A 7,498-nucleotide genomic window follows, 5' to 3' on the forward strand; every position below is an offset into this window, starting at 1 on the left:
TTAAATTCAAATTTGAATATAAAGTGACTATCAGGTGACTTCTTTTGATCCAATAGTTCATTTCAAATTCTAACGTAGATAGTTTCATTTGATTGTATCATATACAACGACGATCCATGAAAGTCAGAGTCGATCTTTATCTCTATAAGACTTTTTTTTGAATTTCATCTTCAATCATGGTCAATTTTATGCTGTATCCAAACTTACAAAACTTAGGGGTTTAAAATTTTAATTTTAAATATATGATAGCGATGTTTTTTCTTCTTTTTTAAATATATGATTTATAATCAACTCAGTTGATTTGTATTTTAAGTAATTATTCAAACGTTTATATTAATTAATTTTATTCATTAATCACATATAATAATACATCGCAGCAGTGATATATTAATATATATAAAAGCAGACAAAACTTTGCTAAATATAGAAATATTACATTTTCTTGCCCAAATTTCTATTCTAGAAATAGAGCCGACATTATCGATAAAAATATATGTATAATTTTTGGAAAATATGCCAATGGATATTAAATGTTAAACAGATCATCAATGATTAAATGCCTTGAGATCATAAAACAATATTTTTAAAACAAAAATTAATGATTCTAGTTCTATACGTGTGTTACATAAAAATTTCGAGATATAACTTTGTTTAAATGCATCGATTTAAATATATATGTATAACATAAATATCTCAAGTCAATCTTATTAAATATTTCGATTAAAATATATATATATGAACTTCCAAAATATATTTTTAAATATATTACTCACGAAACCAATCACAAAACTCACACAAAACATTTTATACAATCCATACCAATATTAAATTAAAGGTCACTTTTGAACACCAAATAGTCACATCGATGCTAATTTTAACGACACTGATTTTTATCATACTGAATAATTTTTACATACTATATAAGATATGAATTATCATAAAGTTGTTTCCTACCAATGAATCATATATTGCGTACTTAATAATTGTTACATTGTAGAAATAAATTATCTACACTAATTTAAAATATGTAGATATTTCATGAAGTATTTTACCTCGAATATCATAGAGAGTTTTTGATATCTGTTAGCTTTAAAATAATTTTTTCCTGACTTATTTGTTCAAAATCTTCCATACTTATATATATATATATATATATATATATATATAGTTATCAGAATTTAATTCTTCAATAAAAAAAATTGGCAAAATTTTGTGGTTGATTTTATTATGTTGCACTTTGAATATTTCCTAAATAAGCTCTTCCAACAGCTATATATGCATTTAATGCTAATTTATTGTAGAAATTTTTTTGTTACAAGGTACACGACTGATATGGATAGAATTTTGTTTTAACTTTTGTTGAAACAATATGTCAGAAGAAACTGAAATATGACAAAGTGATATTAGAATGTACTCCATCTTTTCGAGATAAATTTGTATCACATATGAAGTTTATGGAACATGACGTTTGTGGGGATCCGAACACTGATCATCATCTTAATCATCTTTGGGATTTAATTATCAATTAAGATAAACAGGGTCTAAAAATTTTTTCTATAAAATGCGGAAGGTAATGGAATCAATCTATTATACAAACCAGTATAATAATACAAATCTTGTACAACATGCTTCTAGTTCAAACTAGTCTATGGTTTAACTACTAAATTTCAAGTATTAAACCAAGTCTACATCCAAGTCCGGAATTACCACTCTAATCTCGATCTCTCATCATCTTCTTGACCCCGATCTTGTCCCACCTGTTGTCATGCACACATACAAACAAGACAACAGCCGGATACTCCGGTGAGAATAAATCCCAGTATAATTAATGTATACATGCAGTTAACTGAATTAACATAAAAGCATGAATTATATCTTATCACATGTAGCATAATCAAACAACATGTATCAATACCAGTCTGTAAATAAAACATGAATCGTAATCTACGAAACATAAATCAATACGGATCTGTAAATCAAATTCTAGTCTCAATATCTAAGTCTCGACTCATCTCTCATTCTAATCTAGTCTAGGGATCCCGGTGAATAAGAACGTAACAAGTCTCCCACCTACTACCACCAGTCGCAGTGGCGGTACGTTCTTATTTCTGGACTTTGGTCTAGCTGTATCGAATAATCTACAATAAGAACAATATCTGTATCTTAAGCACATCGATACACCAAACGTCCAGTGCCTTGGCGTATCTACCAAGACTAAGCCTATTCTGACAATGTGCAATGGGTCAGTGACAAGTCTGTCAAAATCTAACCCCTCTGTCAGTGACTCTTACTTAATAGCTCTCTGCTTTCTACTTCTAATTCAATCAAATAACCATACTCATTAAAACACAAAGGTATAAAAACAATACCATACAAGTATGTGGTTTAGGGAAACTCGAGTTAAATCTAACTCAAGTCGATCTCCCAATTGACATCCATTTATACCTTTCTCTTCTCGGTCTGATGAAGACGAAGTCTTGTATTCCAATCTGTCCATATCCAAATTTGATAATGACAATCATATAAATACCATATCAGTATATAACTCAATTCAAGACCTGTTCTGATCAATACTCAAATCGGTATATAATCTGATCCATATCTGAACAAGGTACAATCTAATTCATATCAATGATATCACGATACAATCGAAATCATTACTGAATCTGATCAATATCAATCTACTGATGTTTCGACGGCATAACAATACAGTCACGATAACCCCGTCTATCTCAACATCACAGAGATACTACCAGAATTCATAATCAGTATCAATACAATTCATAATCTCAATATCGGTACACTTAAAATCAGTAACAATTGCATAAACAGTCTGTTCTGCGATCTGACTTCAATTATGCGATGCCTACTATATCAGAAACACCATATCTGGTTCATATTCAAATCATCTCAAAACTTAATAAAACTTACGTCCTTGTATAGCTCGTAGCGAGAGGAGTACAATACTGCGTTCGGATTCGACTTCTGATACACGGATATCTCAAAATCACTATTTGAAGATATGAAAAGCTTTAAGGGATTTGTTGAAGGAAAACCCACGATTTCTTCTGCTGAAATCGTGAGAATCAATACATATATATATATATATCTCAATTGCATGTCAAACAAATGGCTAAACCTTCATACTGCACGTCGCACCGCGGGTGCGCTCACTTTTGCACCGCGGGTGCGCTCCATGTATTGATATGCATCAACTTTCCCCGAAGCTTGGACCGCGGGTGCGCTCTGTATTTTAACGCGGGTGCGCTAACCCTACTGGTACAACACCGCGGGTGCGGTCTGTCTAGCACCGCGGGTGCGGTCTATATCTCATGCAACACTTCATAATCTCATTTAGTGCCTCTCATTACATGTCATGCATACTCATATCTTCCGAATATCACATCAATGAAGACTAATAAATCTCAAGCCTTACATTTCTCCCCCTCTTAGATCTGAGTTCGTCCTCGAACTCGCAAGTAATCAATTCAGATATATCAGAAGGAATGTATGCAGAGTTTAAATCAAAAACTCATCTCAATAAATCCATTCTGAAATCTTAATCTCATGACAAGTTCTGTCTTTCAGATAATCTCTTTGATGCCCTGTTCACTTACTGTATTTTCACTAATAGAATAGTCTTCATTCTCTTCTGAATTAGCTACATTTTCTTTGTCATATCTCTGATCGTATCAGCTTCTATCTCAGGTATCTCCGAGATATTATTCTTATAGCAAAGAAATCTGCAGTACTTACTATACAATGTCTCATTTGCGGCTATCTCAATACTCGTTTGATAGCTATCATTATACAATAATTCATATAGTGACAATATGTCATGTCAACTGGTGTTAGCATCTAGCACTGCAACTCTCTGGATATCTCTCAATATCCGGATAGTACACTCTGACTATCTGTCAGTCGGTGGGTAATATATGAGAAAGCTCATGGTATATTCTGCCACAAGTATAAACTCAATTAAAATTCAGAATATGATATAATCTATTTCAACCTTTTGATCAATCTGACCATTTCTTTGACATCGATCTTTGTCATCTGGTCATGTTTGTACGTCATCTTGTACAAACTAATAGCTATAGATTGAACAATCTGTCAATCACAATCATATCATATTTACAATTTGGAAAGTATTGCAGTAATCTTATTACGAAATTCATCGAATTTAAGTTCTGAACATTCTGATTAAATCTCTGAACTGCCGAAATTCTCGAGTTCAGCTCTGATTCGGTTTGAATAATCTATATCAAACACTGACTCAGAATAACAGTACTATCAAATCAGATTCATAATATCAATAATCTGTACTGATTTAGTGAGTTTAGTAAACTCATAAAACGGCAATTCCTGGCAATATTGTCAATTCTGGCTAATCAATCACGTCTTCATGTCGTTCTGATCAACTGCTATATATCATCTGCAAATATAATATGCCCTCAAACAATATAAGCTGTCTCAAATATTGTGTTAGAACAATAACAATACTCAAGCAGATACAAAACAACAATCGTATAAGATAATCTGCCATCTAAGACCAAAATAAATTTCTGACATTCTGAAACTGATCTTTCTGATATCGGTATCGTTCTCAGTCACTGATCACAATCTCAACTGTGTCAAAATCAATCGGTATATTGACTTCAGATATCGCATATTCTGAATACAATCTGTTTCAAGCAGGATTCATATCTGAATAATTTCTGTATACAATAATCACAGTTCTCAGAGTATTCAATACAATCTTCAGATATTCGATTCAATCAATCAGATGCTGTAAGTATATCAAAACATCATAGATACAACGAGCATGAAATCATCAGAATATTTCTGAACATACTGAAATATGCCACCGAGAAACACTAAATCAAATGTAACTCCTGGCCCGTACTCTTCTACTGATTTTTCAATTCTTTCACTTCATTCAGTGGCATTCTGCACATTCAATATCATTCTGTACTGAATTCTAAAACACAACCAGTACCTGGTATCAATTCAATTCTGAAATCTATTTTTTTCTGATATAAAGCAAATCTGAAATCTTATCTGGCAATTATCAGCCAACTCGTACATCACTGACAATCTGCCAATGCTAGGCTCGATTTCAGTACATCTACTGAATACATAAGGATACCATCTGCTTTTTTTTGTATCAATCGAGTCATAGACAATACAGATATCAAAGGAATTCTGAATTTAGAATCCTTACCGTAGAATTTCTACTTATCAGCCTTATCTGGTCTGAATCTTATATTTTCCTGAAGGAAATCTATAACAGTTCTGTACTTGTTCAGCATATTAATATCAATAATGCGGTCAAATCAGAAATACAAGTACATCATAATCTAACTCGACCTCATTCTCATCTTACTGTAGTATACAATATTTCACAGAAATCTCTGATATCAATCTTTCTTTTCCAACAAGTAAGGGAATCAATACTACAGTACAATCAGATTCAACAGATACAACATATCTCAATGCAACTCAGTCAAAGATAATCGTAGGGAATGCATTAGTATATATCAATACCTGTGCAATATAATCATAAAAGAACAGTACCTGCCACTCTATCATCAAGTGCCTCTTGGGTCTGTTCCTCGGTCACTACCACCAGATGGTCCAGCTCCCTGAAATCTGCGGGAATCTCTCTGGGGACAAACTCTAGCAAAGTGTCCCGGCTGTCGGCAGATACGACAACTATCAGTCACTCCCTGGCATTGCTCTGTGGAATGTCTCCCTCTGCAAATCCTGCAATACACTCCAGTATAACTTGGGCTGGAACCACTGGAGCTAGTTGAACCGCTCAGTCCGCTCCCTAACTTCTTGAATGGTTTCTTTCGAGCTTTCAGCAAATCTTGCTTTCCACTCGTGCTGCCGCGATCAAATCGGAGAGGGGATTGCTGTGTCTGGGGTTGCATCGCACACACCCTTTTTAGTTGTCTAATCAGACTCGCCTCCGCTCTCTTCGCTTTACTCAAGGCATCAACAAAATGATAAGGTCGCTGCATATTCATCAATGCAACTATCTCCGAGTTCAATCCTCTGATGAACTGATCCGCTACCGCTTCATCATTCCCAATTACATGAGGAGCAAAACGCAGTAGAGTAGAGAATTTCGCAACATATTCTTCAATATTCAGTTGGCCTTGTCTCAAATTCTCAAACTCTGCTTTCTTGTCCTCTCGGTACGAAATTGAGAAAAATCTTCGATAAAATTCAGTTCTGAATATTTCCCACGAAATCACTGTACCTCTCTGTTCTAGCATTCTTTTACTTGTAATCCACCAACTTCTGGCAGTCTCTCGTAACTGGTGGAATATCAGTTTAATTCTCTGCTCATCTGAATAATCAAGTAAATCAAACAGTATTTCTATGTCATCAAACCAGTTCTCACAATCTTCAGACATCTCGGTACCACTCAGAATCGGCGGCTGAAATAACTGAAACTCTTCCAACTGTATTTCCATCTGAGTTTCTGATACATCTATCTGTTTAGTCGAATTACTACCCCTTTCTGGAATTCTCCGTGGAGGTATATCTGCTTATCAAAACATTAGTACTCAAATACTACAAATCTGTTCCAATCTTTCTCTGATCATCTTACTGCTGATAATAAATCAGATCTGATTCATACTCAATAATACATAATACCAACTCAAATCAGATAATCAGGTAACCATGTATTTCAAAGCAGTAAAGCATAATGTCATGCTAGCACACACAATGTAAGTCAACATTAAAATAAATCTCATGCTAGCAATCACATGCAAGGACAGAAAACTCACTCTACCCCGCTCATTCTCTTCTATCTCAGTCTAAAGGATCTATCGCTCTGATACCACCTGTTGTAGGGACCCGGACGCTAATCATCATCTTAATCATCTTTGGGATTTAATTATCAATTAAGATAAACAGGGTCTAAAAATTTTTTCTTTAAAATGCGGAAGGTAATAGAATCAATCTATTATACAAACCAGTATAATAATACAAATCTTGTACAACATGCTTCTAGTTCAAACTAGTCTATGGTTTAACTACTAAATTTCAAGTATTAAACCAAGTCTACATCCAAGTCCGGAATCACCACTCTAATCTCGATCTCTCATCATCTTCTTGACCCCGATCTTGTCCCACCTGTTGTCATGCACACATACAAACAAGACAACAGCCGGATACTCCGGTGAGAATAAATCCCAGTATAATTAATGTATACATGCAGTTAACTGAATTAACATAAAAGCATGAATTATATCTTATCACATGTAGCATAATCAAACAACATGTATCAATACCAGTCTGTAAATAAAACATGAATCGTAATCTACGAAACATAAATCAATACGGATCTGTAAATCAAATTCTAGTCTCAATATCTAAGACTCGACTCATCTCTCATTCTAATCTAGTCTAGGGATCCCGGTGAATAAGAACGTAACAAGTCTCCCACCTACTACCACCAGTCGCAGTGGCGGTACGTTCT

This window comes from Primulina tabacum, chromosome 3 (assembly GCF_025594145.1).
Source record: "Primulina tabacum isolate GXHZ01 chromosome 3, ASM2559414v2, whole genome shotgun sequence".
Lineage (NCBI taxonomy): Eukaryota > Viridiplantae > Streptophyta > Magnoliopsida > Lamiales > Gesneriaceae > Primulina > Primulina tabacum.